This window comes from Equus caballus, chromosome 28 (assembly GCF_041296265.1).
Source record: "Equus caballus isolate H_3958 breed thoroughbred chromosome 28, TB-T2T, whole genome shotgun sequence".
Classification (NCBI taxonomy): Eukaryota; Metazoa; Chordata; class Mammalia; order Perissodactyla; family Equidae; genus Equus; species Equus caballus.
Window position 1 is genome coordinate 51,329,755 of NC_091711.1, and position 16,523 is coordinate 51,346,277.

The 16,523-nt window shown below is 40.1% G+C and overlaps 1 protein-coding gene across 34 annotated transcripts in view; it reads left to right on the forward strand.

The window, feature by feature from the left end:
• The window catches only part of PPP6R2 (protein phosphatase 6 regulatory subunit 2), a 100,183-nt gene that overhangs the window by 25,764 nt on the left and 57,896 nt on the right, over positions 1-16,523 (forward strand). For 19 of the 34 annotated variants that reach the window (XM_023631077.2, XM_070253848.1, XM_070253853.1 and 16 more), the window contains one exon: positions 1,278-1,407. The gene's annotated coding sequence lies outside the window, so the exon portion shown is untranslated. Of the gene's footprint in view, positions 1-1,277; positions 1,408-8,279; positions 8,376-10,437; positions 10,496-16,523 lie in introns of those variants that run through there. The other 15 variants (XM_070253846.1, XM_070253850.1, XM_070253855.1 and 12 more) reach the window with 10 other exon arrangements.

Here is a 16,523-nt window from a genome sequence, read left to right on the forward strand (position 1 = left end):
CATTAAGCAGAAGGGATCGCTCATTCCTCGACTGTGTGTCCCTCATGATGTACCAGCTATTTGGGGCTACAGGTACCCACTGTTCCTGTAGCTCACACTAAGTAGAATTTATCAAGAAGACGTATGCTATAAAAGCATCGGTTCAAAGTCAGAATAAACAGGCCTGAGGTCAGCCTTTTAGAAATACTTCTTTATTTTGAAAACTGTGTATAAAGTGCTAAAAAGCCAATTTTGAATTATTTAGCTTTAAATAATTTTAAATATGAAATGTTAGATGTAAAAAGATGTACCTGTTTTAGAAGATGATAACACTGATATATTTCTGACTTACTAGCACACTTCTGATTGCCTTTTTTTGTTTGATTATTATATGAAACTTTAAAAGACACAGACATAGAGTAAACATAATAATGAACACCCAGGTACTCATCACCCAGCTTCAACAGTGATTAACACTTTGCCAATTTTTTTTTATCTGTCCTTTTCCCTCTCACATTTAAAAAATTTGTTTGGTTTTTATTTTTTGGTGGAGTATTTTAAAAGTGAATCCCAGAAATAATGTCATTTAACCATGAATACTTCACTTTTTCTCTCTAACAGATAAGGACAGTTCTTATTTTTAAAAACATAGCCACCATGTCATTATTACAACTAAGAGAATTCACTGTAATTCCTTAATATCATCCAGTACCAGTCCATCTTCAGGTTTCCCCAAGAGCTTCAAAAATATCTTTTTCTAGTTTATTTGTTCTCATTGGACCAAAACGAGATCTAAATATTACATTTGATGTGTATGTCTCTTAAGTCTCTTATATTCTAGAATAGTCACCCATCTCTATTGCTAAAGTATAATTTTCAAAAGGTACAATTGTGACTTCATGCAAATAAATACAAAATGAACAGTCCCAGGTTCTACTTGTCCTTGTTTTTTGCTGCAGACCTTGGAATCAGTCATTTCACCAAGAAACGCTGGTCACTTTATTTGGAAATGGTGTTTAGAGATCACAGTTGGAGCACTTTTGAGTGCTTTTCCTCTACAAGTTGTGTTTCTTAGTGGTGGTAGTATATAGTTATGAAAGTAGACAACTTTATAGAGATCCTTCTCATGTCCTTTAATTTCTTAGTGTGACATTCCAACCACTGAGCTAGTTAACCAGACATAAAATGAGTGTATGTCATCAGTACCATCTCTCTAGAACAAGCAAAGACAAGGGATTTTTTAGTTCCTTAATTATGAAATGGTCTGAGAAAATATATTTTTTCCCCTTATTTTTCAGATGAAGAGATTATAAATCTTCCACTGAATGAAAAAATTTTTCTTAAAGTTGCATATACTCCAAGAAAAAAACATAATTTTTTAAATATTTTGCCTGAATTCAAAATTTAAACAAGAAGCTTCAACAGAAGGTAAGGTAATTTCATTTTTGATTCTGCTTTATTGTGTAATTTTTCAAGTATACTGTATAAGTAGAAGTTCAAAGATGCATGACAGCAAAAAAATTTAGTTTTGGAGGTGTGCATGCAGTCTGTCGTCTTTTGGTTGTTTTTCTGAGCCTCCTGTGTCTGGTTTTAAGATGCTGTGTTGTGGAAAAATTACTTGGTCTCTCCAAGCCAAAATGTAATCCAAATAAAATGAGGACAGCCACGTGCTTGTCATGAAGTATATGCCCTGTCTCACTGGGGGAACACGTGAGATAGGGCACACAAACTGTCATGGTTGCCATCCAGAACTCATACTCCATGTAGAAGATGAAAAAAGGAGAGAGGGCTTGTGCTCCCAGCAGTGTTAGATGCTCCTAACAGGCTCTCCCATTGCAATCTAAGTAGATGCTGGATAAATTACAGTGAGTATAATTTCTTGTGAGCACTTTGGTGCATTAAAAAGTAAGATAACTCTCCAAAGGCCAAAAGAGAAAAAGAAGAGAAAAAGGAACAGTGAGCATTATGATAGCACTCTTTGGCTCCTTGCTGAAGAAAATGTAAATCCTCTGCAGAGGAAAGCATACTCAGTGTGGGCCCTCATGATTTCTATAGATTAAGTTTAAGCAGGCTTGAACTTAGAATCAGAATACACATGCACACACATGCACACACCACTGTGAGAAGGAGCTGGCATAATTAGATGCCCCAAGGCCTGCAGATATTGAATAATCAGATCCAGTATATATAATAATATATGAAATGTTTGAAGAAATACGAAATAGAGTAAAAGTTAGTAATGAAAAGTAAAGAGTCAAAATGATCCAAGAGGAACTTGGAGAAATGAAAAAAAATGTTGAAATTAAAAACTCAATATATGTGGATTAAACAGATTAAGTATGGTTGAAGACAGAATTGGTGAGTAAGGATATATATCTGAAGAAATTATCCACCATTCAGCACTGACAGATGGGAGATGGAAATTGTGATTAAGAGAAAATGGAGAATAGAAGAAAAATGTGCAGTAAATGTGCAGTTGGAATCCAAGGATGGAAAAATAGGGAAAATGGAGGAGAGGCATTATTCAAAGGATTAATAGCTTTGACTTTTTGGAAACCAATAAAAGATATAAACCCCTAGATTTAGGAAGCACGCTATGTCCCAAGTGGTATAAATACAAAGAAACTCACACTCATACACTCAAATTGTATAGCACCAAAGACAAAAAGATCTTCAACTAGAGGTAAGAGATAGATTACCTACAAAGGAACATCTGTTAGGTTGACAGTAGATGTCTCAGCATGAATAAAAGCCAATAGAGAGTAGAATAATTCCTCATAGTGATGAGAGAGTATAAATTTTAGTGTAGAATTGTGTATCAGATATATTTTGCAAGAAAAACATCAATGTCTTATATATTTGATAAATTTTAGGCTAGTTTATTTGGACTACCCTCTGTCCTCCCCCTCGACCCATTATGAAAAACAAATAAAATTGTCGGATTAAAAAAGATCAGAGAACTAACAGTATAGCAAGGAAGTTCTAGACCAAAATATAACAGAAAGTAAGAACCCAGAAAGGTAATTTAAACACTGTAGGATGGACTCTGCCGTTATCCTGAAAGCATTTGCTGATCTGGACAAAGTGGGACTTTGATTTTAGAGGACTCGTAGGATAAGAAGAACAGTAGTTAAGATCTCTAGTCCTCTCAGAGCCTAAAGGAGACCCTTCCCATATTAAATGGGGCTCTGAAGGGCTGTCTCCTCAGAGTAAGTATGAGCTAGAAGCAAACCTGCCTCACTCCATCCCTGCCCCCACCTGGTTGTTTTTATACTAAATGTAGCAGGAAAAAAAGGGGGAAAAACTTGTGGCCATGCATTAGCCTTTGTGCAGATTTGAGCCCAGGTCACATTGCCTGTAGTTCAGGGAAATCAAGTGTGAATTTAGTTGAAGGTTTTATGGTTTGGTCGTGCCTTCAGGCATTCTGCGGAAGCAGACATAAAACCTCTGTGGAGGAAGTTACCTTCATCCTAAGATGCAAAATATCCCCACAGGCGTTTTTTAAGGACAATGATTACTACACAGACAAAACTGACCAAGCACACAAGGAAATAAAGCACCGTGAGTGAAAAACCAGTAGAAACAGACTCTAAAACTTCAGATTTTGGAATTAGACTATGAAACAAGCATACTCTTTCTTTCTTCTTCTTTTTTTTAAAGATTTTATTTTTCCTTTTCTCCCCAAAGCCCCTGGTACATAGCTGTACATTTTTAGTTGTGGGTCCCTCTAGCTGTGGCATGTGAAATGCCGCCTCAGCGTGGCCTGATGAGCGGTGCCATGTCCATGCCCAGGATCTGAACCGGTGACACCCTGGGCCGCTGCAGCGGAGAGCGCAAACTTAACCACTCGGCCACGGGGCTGGCCCCTGCATGCTCTTTCTTTTTAAAGAAATATTTAAAGAAATAAAAACACCTGTAGGAAACTATAAAAGGTGATCTAGAATATTTGTAAAAGAACCAAATAGAACTGCTAGAAATAAAGAATACAATATCCCATATTAAGAATTCATCATATGGGTTTAATATCAAATTTTATACAGTGAAGAGAAAAACAGTGAACCAGGAAACAGGACAGGAGAAATCACCCAGAATGAAGCATAGAAAAAATGATGGCAAATATAGAGTTGAGGTCAGGTGGCATGGAAGATAGAGGGAGAGTCTCTAGCACATGTTTAATTGGTGTGTTTTAAGGAGAAAGGAGAGAACGGGGGCAGATTTATTATTTGAAAAGATAAAAGGCTGAAGATTTTCAAGAATTGTGAAAATACCAATCTGCAGATTCAAGAAGACAAATGAATCATAAGCAGGATAAAATAGAAGAAAATTTACAGCTGGTTGTGAAAGAGTAAAACTACAGAGCACCAAAGACAAAGAGAGATGTTAAACCAGAGAAATAAGACAGATTAGTGTCATCCGAACAGTACTTAGACTGCCAGCTGATTTTCCAAGTGTAGCAGTGGAAGTCAGAGCCAGTGGAACAATATCTTCACTGCCCTGAGACTAAACAATTGCTAATTTCTAATTCTAAGTTGAGAAGGAGGGTAAATGGAGGTAAAACATTCCAAAGTCTGTGTAATAACTGGGATTGGGTAAAGATACTGATTAACTGTAGATTTTAATAAGTGTACAACTTACAAGTTCTAAAGAACCACTGTAAGAATAGGAACAGTGTACAACTTCCACAGTAGTAGGGAGAAAGTAGTACGACTTCTTTTATTCTTATAAAAAAACTTTTAGCAACCCTATACTGATGATATATTGAAAGCTTTCTTTGTGAAATTGGGAGGAAGACAGGGGTGCTTACTCTGACCAGTTGTATTGAGGATAGTAATAGAGGTTTTAGCCAGCCCAATAAATCAGAAAAGTGGAGAAAAAAAAGATAAAAGAATTTGAATGAAAGAAGCAAAACTGTTATCATTCATTGATGATATGATTGTATATGTAGAAAGTCCAAAACAATCTACAAATAATCAAATCAATAATCACTTAGCAAGTTGCTGGATACACAATCAACTTATAAAAATAAATTATAACATCAACAAACACATTGCAATTAAAAAGTTGTGTGTATAGTAGCATTATAAATAAAAACTAGGAATAAATCTAAAGAAGATGTGTAAAACCTCTATGGAGAGCACTATAAATTTCGAGAGAAACTAAAGAAGACTTGAGTAAACGGACAGATATGCCCTGGTTTGGGATTGGAAAATTCATTGTTGTAAATATGCCAGTTCTCCCCAAACTGAACTAGAAATTCATCATAATATCAATCAAAAACCCAAGAGGTGGTATAGGGGGATGGCGGTAGGGAGGGTAGAATTGACAAGCTGACTTTAAATAATTATATGAAAATGGGGCCGGCCCTGTGGCATAGTGGTTAAGTTCAGTGTGCTCCACTTCAGTGGCCCAGGTTTGTGGGATCAGTTCCCGGGCATGGACTTATACCACTCGTCAGCCATGGTATGGCAGTGACCTATATATAAAGTGGAGGAAGACTGGCACAGATGTTAGCTTAGGGCTAATCTTCCTCAAGCAACAAAAGAGAAAGATTGGCAACAGATGTTAGCTCAGGGCTAATCTTCCTCAACAAAAACGTAAATAAGATTATATGAAAATGAAAGGGTCTGTGAATACTCAAGACATTTTTGAAGAATTCCAGTTCATTCCTTGTGCATAAGATCTTGTTGAGTCATCGTTTTGAAAGCCTGAAATGCTCGTGTTCTTCGTATTGGTAGGGTGCCCATCAGTCTGGGTTTTGCCTGTGGTCCTGGTCTCATTATTAATAGCATGCTCTTTCATCATGAGTCCCTTTGGAAGGCTCATTCTGCTGTTTGTAGAAAGGATTGACTGCACCTTTGTTTAGTTTGTGTGTTTTGTTGTTTTTTTTTTGTTGCCCACATTTTCTCAAATATCAACTCTAAACCAAACCATCAGAAGAGCATCTGATGATAGTAGAGAAAGATTGCTTCTCTTTGGTGAGTAAGTGGTGGTCAGGAAGGAGTACCAGGCAGCATCAAGCCCAGGCCTGCACTTTGAGGGCCCCTACTTCTTGCTCTCGGGGGTCCCCTGGGCCTCCCTCTTCAAGCAGGGGAATCAACAGCACACAGCCTTCTTGGCCTTCTCCTTTCTTGCTGTGTTGAAGACAAGCAGCCACATAGGGCTGTTGTTCCCGCCACCAGGAAATGAGAGGGTAAATATTGAAACTAATTTAAAAAAGGGAGATAATGAACAGTCATTGAGCTTATAATAATTCAAATGTTTGTTGAGCACATGCTATCTGTCAGGCATGTTACTTAGCTCCTATAACTTTCTTTCTTTTTTGCTTTTTCTCCCCAAATCCCCCCAGTACATAGTTGTATATTTTAGTTGTGGGTCCTTCTAGTTGTGGCCTGTGGGACGCTGCCTCAGCATGGCCTAATGAGCGGTGCCATGTCTGTGCCCAGGATCCGAACTGGCAAAACCCCGGGCCCCCAGTGCAGAGCACCTGAACTTAACCACTCGGCCATGGGGCCGGCCCTCCTCCTATAACTTTTTGAAGAAAATATGATCATTTTACAGGTGAAAAAGCAAGAGCTCGTGGAGGTTAAGAAGTGTGCTCTGATTATATTAAGGTACAGCCTGAGCTGCTGCAACAAAGATGTCCCAAAGAACAGTGGCTTAAACGAGGTAGAGGTACCTCTCTCAGCTGACAGGCAGGTCTGGTAGTGGCCTTCCTCACCCGGGGCTTTCACTCTGGAGTTGGAAGGATTACTCTAGGTCTTGCCCTCTCCCAGTTGGCAGAAAGTCCAGAAGGAGCTCAACTCAGTAAGGCCTTGAGGTTCCAACCCATGCCCATCCTTTTGCCTAGAGTTCAGTCACACGACTAGCTGGCTGCAAGGGAGGCTGGGAAAGTTAGGGTTAAGGAGGGTGGCCAGGTACCCAACTAAACTCTATTGCTCTAGAAGAAGGGGAGAGTGAAAATTAGGGCCAAGTAGAATCTCCCACAGCTGTTGGGTCCCTCAGCTGGGAGGTGCAGGCCCAGGCCTTGTGCTCCCATCTGTCCAGCCCCCTGCCCTGCTCTTCCCCTGCACCCCACGTGTCTCAGGTAGTCAGCCTTTAAGGACTTCTTTCAAGTTCTTTTGGCGGGTGATTCAGTGAACCCATAGAGGATGCCAGCCATGTGTCAGGCCTAGAGATATGACCCTGGAATACGAGGGACTGAGAGAGGCAGCTTCTGTCCTAAAGGAGCTCACAGTCTGTGCTGGGGACAGGCACACCCACTGGTTATCCCAGTGGACCCCTCAGAGCGTTGCGTCCTGAGGAGCCTGGCCCTTTTCTGAGAGGCTGGTTCTGCATCTGCGTGGGTCTTGGAGGATGTGTTTCCAACAGTTTCAGATAGTTCAAACTTTCTTGGAATGCATTAGCATAACCTTGTGTAAAGTGTTCTTTTATAATCATTTTAATTTACTTTTATGTTTGTTTATTTCTTCACTTCTGATTTTGGATTTTTCTTCATCTGTTCCTCCCCTACCACCCCCTTTTTAAAATTAGACCTTCTTTTTGGTCTTTTTTCCCCTCAGTGGACTGGGCCCAGTATAGACATGGTCTCGTTTGTTCTTTAATTGATTATACAAACATTCATTGCTCTCCATGGACTCACATTGCCATTTTTTTTAGGACAAATAGAATTCCAGTGATGTGTCAGTAAATGTTTAACAGCCAGCTCTCCGGGAGAGTAAAAAAACTTCCTGGTTTGTGGCATTTGTCCATTTCCGTAGTGCGAATACTTCCATCATCCAATTTAAGCTACCAGTGTGATGTCACTGAAGGTGGGCTTGGGAGAGGTTGCTCCGTCAGTTCTTGTGAATGGTGCCTGTGGCTTCGGCCACCATGGAGCCCAACCTCTGCAGCAAGGTGACCTTGTCTCTGTTTCCTTCTCTTCTTTGCAGCGAAGGGTCTTTTTAGGGTTTTTGAGGATAAAATGTGCCAGTTCCAGGCTCTTGGGGTGCAAGTCAGTTAACCTGCACAGCAGCTCCATGAGACAGCGCGGCTCGTTGTTCCCAGTTACAGATGAGGAAACCAAGGCGCAAGTGGTCATGTAACTGGCCACAGCAGAGCCAGGACTCTGATCATAAATCTTTAAAAAACATAGAGGAGATTGGCACAGATTTTGGCTCAGGGCCAATCTTCTTCACCAAACTAAATAAATTTAAAAAATATAATAAAATAACAAAAAGTCCGATTTGTGGCCAGACAGGTCATAGGATGCATTTCAGATTCTGATTTTCTCTTAGCAACAGTCTCTACCACAGAATGTTCTTTTTTGAAAGGCTCTGTTCATGGAACTATGTGATCATATGGGCAGCATTTCTCTTTGGAATCTACCTTCTGTCTGTTGGTTATGCTGCCGTGAAAAAGTAAGTAAAGAAGCAGAATTTCAAGTTTCTTTCACTTGTCTGTTGGATAAGAGTCTAGAAGATGTTGGTGATACCTTGCTTGGCATTCCAGATAGATTGTGGAGTGCATTGTCAGGATTTGACTGGAATCCTTGTGCTGGGTTGATACTCCAGATATAACCAGCAACATCTCAAGTCAACAAGCAGATTCATGAGCTACTTATTTGTTTTAAAGATGCTGTCAGTGGTAGGTCTTGGGTCATCTAGGGAAGGAAAATTACAGCCTTTCTTATAGATAAGGGCCAACTAAGAAGATGCTAGCGTCTCTGTGGAGGGTAGCATATAGTTGCTGGGATATGAGAAACGTTTGGAAAAGAAGCATGCCGTATTATCTGAGAGAAAGTTCTAGAATTAGTTTACACCAGTTCCTTTGTCGGTGAGATTAGCTGCAGCCAAACCAATGCCATTGGAATGAACTCTTTAGAGGATGCCACTGATGCGATCATTTTTAAGTATTTCTTGAAATACACGGATAACTGACAGAAGCATTGTTATACAGAGATTTTTAAATTTAATGACGTAGCAAATGTACTGATATGTGCTAATGAGGCAAATTGTCAGTCTAATGATTTTCAGAGTAACCTAGTTTTATCTTGAGTACCAATGGTAGTGTAAATAGAGGTTCTCAAATGTTGGTCTGTAATATTGGTGAGATGAGCAAAATAAGTGTAATGAGGTAAGTTTTTCTTAAAACTATATTTTTTCAAAATGAGACATTATCCTCAATCCTGAGATTACGGCTTTCCTTTTTTGATATTTAAAAAAGAGTCACTGTTTTCTGAAATTAAGGAAATTGTGGATAACAGGTCATCTCTTTTCCTTTTGTCTTGTGTGTCTCCTTTTCTTTTTTTCTCTCTTTCCCTCCTTCCTTCCTCCTTGCTTGGCAAAGTTAAAAAGTTGGCTACACTTTGTTAGTTTTCTAAATTAAAAAAAAATTACTGGTCTACAAAATCGCAGTGTCTTAGAACTATTGAGCTGGGCTGACTTCTACAGACAGGCCCCTTGGGACTTGATTTAGTGAGTAGGTGGTTTTATTGTACAAGACTTGTTCTGTGTTTAGTCTGTGATGGAGTACATAAAACATAGGACCTATCCCTACCATGAAAGAACCTGTGGCCAGTGGGCTGGCCTCTGCGCACCAGGCCTCTGTTTGCTGTGCTGGCGTTACACAGCAGCATCGATAGTGCAGCGGACATCTCGGTGTGTCTGAGCAGTACTGCCAGAGGGATACTGCCTGTGCTGCTCATGTGGGAAAAACAAACCAACTGCTTCATGAAGGGAGCCTCGTAGATATCTGGACAGACTTAACGGCAAAGTTAATAATAACTGGACAGATATTTCATTGAGCCTGGGCAGTGAAATGGGATGATGTCTGGTCTCTTCCAAATGGTCCAGGTGGGAGACAGTCTGGGTGGGAGAGATGGGCCTTGAATTGATGGATGTTGAGGCTGAGGAAGGGGCACACAAGGGTTCATTGTACTGTTCTCTCTACTGTTAGGCATGTATGAAATATCCCAAGGTAAGTTCAAAATACAAGAAAACATGAAAAGCAAAACCAAACAAACAAAAGTCCCAGCCACCTAGGAACAGAGCTGGCGTGGAGGTTGAACTGGGACCTCTGTGGTTTCTGGGGAACATGCTGAATGACCGCTCACTGCTGATCAGGGCCTGGCTGCCCTAAGGTAAATCCTGCTGGGAGCTGGGCTTCCTTTCCACTGGAAATGCCCGAGCTGGTTCACAGAAGCACACCATTCTTGTTACCTCCCTTCCTTTTTTGGGAGCGTGCTCTCAGGCTCAGGTGGCCTCATCCTCCTGCGTGGTCTGGACAGGGCCCCTTGTTTTTGTAATTCCTTGAATCTCCATCCCCTCCCTATAGACAATTACTGTGGTGTGGTTAGTGTGTACCCTGTTCTGTGTCTGTATTCCTGTAAACACATGTTGTTGTTTGGTGTGCTTGTATTTTAAATTAAATAGATGGATTGTATTGTGGGCCTGATTCTGTTTCTTATGTTTTTTCATTCAGCCCCATCCTTTAAGATCCGTCAGTGTTGCTGTGTGTCCGTCTAGTCGCTGGCTCTAATGTACGTGATATTCCATGCACTTGCTTCCTCCGCTGCCACCTCGTTTGTGATCTTCCAATTTCTTAGGGATATGTAGGTAGGAGGGGGATTGCTGGGCAGTGGATGGACATACGTGGCTTCACTGAGTGCTGTTGTGGGTGCCGCAGAGCAGCGGCCTGTCTCCTTTCCTGTCAGGAACGTGTGAGGTTCTTCCTGCCGCCTGTCCTGCCAACACTTGTGATGATCTGACCAGTCCAACAGCTGTGAAGTGAGAATATGTATTTAATTATTTTTTCAGAGAATCAGGTTTTAGTTTAGTTAATCTCACGTTTTAGATTTCTTATTTCATTGATTCAAGTTATTATATTTCTCCTTTTGGTTTATTTCAGTGTTCTTTTCTAACTTCCTGGGTTAGTTGCTCAGTTTGTTTAGTTTTCACTGTTCTTATTTCCTGATAAACATGCTTAAAACTATACACTCTTTTCTAAAGTACTCCTTAGAGCTGAGTCTCCAAAATTTTGACATGTAATTTTTTTGTTATTGTTCAGTTGCAAATATTTCTTAAGTGCTTTCCTAACTTAAGGGTTTTTGAGGGATATTCATTTAGTTTCAGACACATAGGATTTCTTTTTTTCTTTTTTCTTTTTTTTGCTGAGGAAGATTTACCCTGAGCTACCATCTGTTGCCAATCTTCCTCTCTTTTTGCCTGAGGAAGATTAGCCCTGAGCTAACATCTTTGCCAGTCTTCCTTTACTTTGTATGTGGGTTGCTGCCACAGCATGGCTGACAAGTGGTGTAGGTCCATGCTTGGGATCCAACCTGTGAGCCTGGGCCACTGAAGTGGAGCTTGCCAAACTTAACCACTAGCCACTGGGCCCTCCCTAGGATTTCTTGTAACAGTTTTCTTGAGATAGAATTCACACACCATAAAATTCACCTGTTTAAACTGTACAGTTCAGTAGATTTTAGTGTATTCCCAGAGTTGTACCACCATCCCTACAATTAATTTTAGGATACTTTCATCACCCCAAAAAGAAACCTTGTACCCTTCATCAGTTATCCCCCTTTCCCCTGGCCCTCCCATTCACCCTGCCTCTGGCAACTACTAACCTGCATTCTGTCTCTATAGATTTGCCTCTTCTGCATGTTTCATGTAAGTGACATCATATGCTATGTGGTCTTTCATGACTGACTTCTTTCACTTAGCATAACATTTTCCAGGTTCGTACAGCTTTCAGTACCTATTAGTACTTCATTCCTTTTTTTTTTGAGGAAGACTGGCCTTGAGCTAACATCTGTACCCATCTTCCTCTACTTTATACTTGGGATGCCTGCCACAGCATGGCTTGATAAGCAGTGAGTAGGTCTGTACCCAGGATCCGAACCGGTGAACCCTGGGCTGCCGAAGCAAAACATGCAAACTTTACCACTGCACCACCAGGCTGCCCCTAGTACTTCATTCCTTTTGATTACAGAATAATATTTCATTGTGTGGACATACCACATCCTCTTAATCCGTTCATCCCTTGATTGACATTTGGGTTGTATCCACTTTCTGGCTTTTATTAATCAATGCTTTGGTGAACATTAGTGTGCAAGTTTCTGTGTGCATGTACATTTTCATTTTTCTTGTGTATAATCCTAGGAGTGGAATTGCTAGCTCATAAGGTAACTCTATGTTTAATCATTTGAAGATCTGCCAGACTATTTTTTCAAAGCAACTGTACCAGTATGCATTCTCACCAGCAATATATGAGGGCTCCAGTTTCTCGAGATCCTCCCCAACACTTGTTTTTATCAGTCTTTTTTTTTAATTGAGTTCATGATAGTTTACATCAATGTGAGATTTCAGTTGTACATTATTTCCTGACCGTCACCGCGTAGGTGCTCCCCTTCACCCGCTGTGCCCACCTCTCACTCCCCTTCCCCTCGTAAACACTGAACTGTTTTGTTTGTCCATGTGTTTGTTCATAGTCCACATATGAATGAACTCATCTAGTGTTTGTCTTTCTCAGTCTGGCTTTTTTCACTTAACGTAATTCCCTCCAAGTCCTTCTGTGTTGTTGCAAATGGGATGATTTTGTCTTTTTTATGGCTGAGTAGTAGTCCATTGTATATACATACCACCTCTTCTTTATCCAATCATCAGTCGATGGGCACCTGGATTGTTCCCATGTCTTGACTATTGTGAATAGTGCTTCAGTGAACATAGGGGTGCATATGTTACTTTGGGTTGTTGATTTCAAGTTGATGAGTAGATACTCAGTAGTGGGATAGCTGGGTCGTATGGTCTTTCTAGTTTTAGTTTTTTGAGGAATCTCCATACTGTTTTCCATAGTGGCTGCACCAGTTTGCATTCCCACCAGCAGTGTATGAGGGCTCCCTTTTCTCCACACCCTCTCCAGCATTTGTTATTTTTAGTCTTAGTGATTATAGCCATTTTAACAGGCGTAAGGTGGTATCTTAGTGTAGTTTTGATTTGCATTTCCCTGATGATTAGTGATGTTCAACATCTTTTCATGTGTCTATTGGCCCTCTGTATATCTTCTTTGGAAAAACGTCCGTTCATATCCTCTGCCCATTTTTTGCTCAGGCTGTTTGTTCTGTTATTGTTCAGTTGTGTGAATTCCTTATATATTATGGAGATTAACCCCTTGTCAGACACATGATTTGCAAATATTTTCTCCCATTTGGTGGGTTGTCTTTTTGTTTTGATCCAGTTTCTTTTGCCTTGCAGAAGCTCTTCAGTCTGATGAACTCCCGCTTGTTTATTTTTCTTTTGTTTCCCTTGTCAGAGAAGACATGGTATTCGAAAAGATCCTTTTAATAAGTTCAATGTCAAAGAGTGTACTACCTATATTATCTTCCAGGAGTTTTATGGTTTCGGCACTTATCTTCAAGTCTTTGGTCCATTTTGAGTTTATTTTTGTGTATGGCGTGAGATAATGGTCTACTTTCATTCTTTTGCATGTGGCTGTCCAGTTTTCCCAACACCATTTATTGAAGAGACTGTCTTTTCTCCATTGTATGTTCTTGGCACCTCTGTCGAAGATTAGCTGTCCGCAGATGTGCGTTTTTATTTCTGGGCTTTCAGTTCTGTTCCATTGATCTGTGTGTCTGTTTCTGTACCAGTGCCGTGCTGGTTTGATCACTATGGCTTTGTAGTACATTTTGAAGTCAGGGATTGTGATGCCTCCAGCTTTGTTCTTTTTTCTCAGTATTGCTTTAGCAATTCGGGATCTTTGGTTGCCCCATATGAATTTTAGGATTCTTTGTTCTATTTCCATGAAGAATGTCACTGGGATTCTGATTGGGATCGCACTGAATGTGTAGATTGCTTTGGGTAGCATGGACATTTTAACTATGTTTATTCTTCCAATCCACGTGCATGGCATCTCCTTCCATCTCTTTATGTTGTTATCTATTTCTGTCAATAATGTCTTATAGTTTTGATGGTATAAGTCCTTCACCTCCTTCGTTAAATTTATTCCTAGGTACTTTATTCTTTTAGCGGTGATCATAAATGGAACTGTATTCTTGAGTTCTCTGTTAGTTCGTTATTAGAGTACAGAAATGCAACTGATCTTTTTGTAAGTTGATTTTGTATCCCACAACTTGACTGTAGTTGTCAATTATTTCTAATAGTTTTCCAACGGATTCTTTAGGGTTTTCTATACATAAGATCACGTCGTCTGCAAACAGGGAGAGTGTCACTTCTTCACTCCCTATTTGGATTCCTTTTATTCCTTTCTCTTGCCTAATTGCTCTTGCCAAAACCTCCAGTACTATGTTGAATAAGAGTGGTGATAGTGGGCATCCTTATCTTGTTCCTATTCTCAGAGGGATGGTGTTCAGTTTTTGCCAATTGAGTATGATGTTGGCTGTGGGTTTGTCATATACGGCCTTCATTATGTTGAGGTAATTTCCTTCTATCCCCATTTTGTTGAGAGTTTTTGTCATAAATGGCTGTTGGATCTTGTCAAGTGCTTTCTCTGTGTCTATTGAGATGATCATGTGGTTTTTGCTTTTTTTAAAGATTTTATTTTTCGTTTTTCTCCCCAAAGCCCCCCGGTACACAGCTGTATATTTTCAGTTGTGGGTCCTTCCAGTTGTGGCATGTGGGGTGCCGCCTCAGCATGGCTTGATGAGTGGTGCCATGTCCGCGCCCAGGATCCGAACCGGTGAAACCCTGGGCCACTGAAGCGGAGCGTGTGAAGTTAACCACTTGGCCATGGGGCCGGCCCCGATCGTGTGGTTTTTATTCCTCAATTTGTTGATGTGGTATATCACACTGATGGATTTGCGGATGTTGAACCATTCCTGTGTCCCTGGTATAAATCCCACTTGGTCGTGATGTATGATCTTTTTGATGTGTTCCTGTATTCAGGTTGCCAATATTTTGTTGAGGATTTTTGTATCTATGTTCATCAGCGATATTGGCCAGTAGTTTTCCTTTATTGTGTCGTCCTTGTCAGGCTTTGGTATCAGAGTGATGTTGGCCTTGTGAAATGTCTTAGGAAGTCTTCCATCTTCCCTAATTTTTTGGAATAGCTTGAGAAGGATAGGTATTAAATCCTCTCTGAATGTTTGGCGGAATTCCCCAGGGAAGCCATCCGGTCCTGGGCTTTTATTCTTTGAGATGCTTTTGATTACTGTTTCAATCCCTTTCCTTGAGATTGGTCTATTCAGATTATCTGTTTCTTCTTGATTCAGCTTTGGGAGGTTGTAAGAGTCTAAGAATTTATCCATTACCTCTAGATTATCCATTTTGTTGGCATATAGTTTTTCCTAGTATTCTCTTACAATCTTGTATTTCTGCGGTATCCGCTGTTATTTCCCCTCTTTCATTTCTAATTTTGTTTATCTGTCTTTTTTTCCTTATAAGTCTGGCTAGGGGTTTGTCGATTTTATTTATCTTCTCAAAGAACCAGCTCTTTGTTTCATTGATCCTTTCTACTGCCTTTTTTGTTTCAATCGCATTTATTTCTGCTCTGGTTTTTATTATTTCTCTCCTTCTGCTGACTTTGGGCTTTGTTTGTTCTTCTTTTTCTGATTCAGTTAGGTGCAATTTGAGGTTGCTTATTTGGGATTTTTCTTGTTCGTTAAGGTGAGCCTTATTGCAATGAATTTCCCTCTTAATATGGCTTTTGCTGCATCCCATATGAGTTGGTATGGTGTGTTTTCATTTTCATTTGTCTCCAGATGCTTTTTGATTTCTCCTTTAATTTCTTCACTGATCCATTGCTTGTTCAATAGCATGTTGTTTAGTCTCCACATCTTTGTCCCTTTCTCAGCTTTTTTCTTGTAATTAATTTCTAGCTTCAGGGCACTGTGATCAGAAAAGATGCTTGTTATTATTTCAATCTTCTTAAGTTTATTGAGGCTTGCCTTGTTTCCCAACATGTGGTCTATCCTTGAGAATGTTCCATGCGCAGTTGAGAAGAACGTGTATTCTGCTGTTTTTGGATGGAGTGTTCTATATGTGTCTATTAAGTCCAACTGCTCTAGCTTTTCATTTAATTCCACTGTTTCCTTGTTGATTTTCTGTCTGGATGATCTACCCATTGATGTGAGTGGAGTGTTGAGGTCCCCTAATACTATTGTGCTATTATTAATGTCTCCTTTTAGATTTGTTAATAGTTGCTTTATGTACTTTGGTCCTCCTGTGTTGGGGGAATAGATATTTCTAAGCGTTATTTCTTCTTGACGGAATGTCCCTTTGATCATTATATACTGCCCCTCTTTGTCTCTCTTTCCCTGTCTTGCCTTGAAGTCTACTTTGTCTGATACAAATATTGTGACACCTGCTTTCTTTTGTTTGCCATTAGCTTGGAGTATCGTCTTCCATCCCTTCACTCTGAGCCTCTGTTTGTTGTTGGAGCTGAGACGTGTTTCCTGGAGGCAGCATATTGTTGGGTCTTGTTCTGTAATCCATCTTGCCAGTCTGTGTCTTTTTATTGGAGGATTCAATCCATTTACAGTTAGGGTGATTATCGATGTATGAGGGCTTAATGCTGCCATTTTATCACTCCTTTTCCGCTTCTCCTGC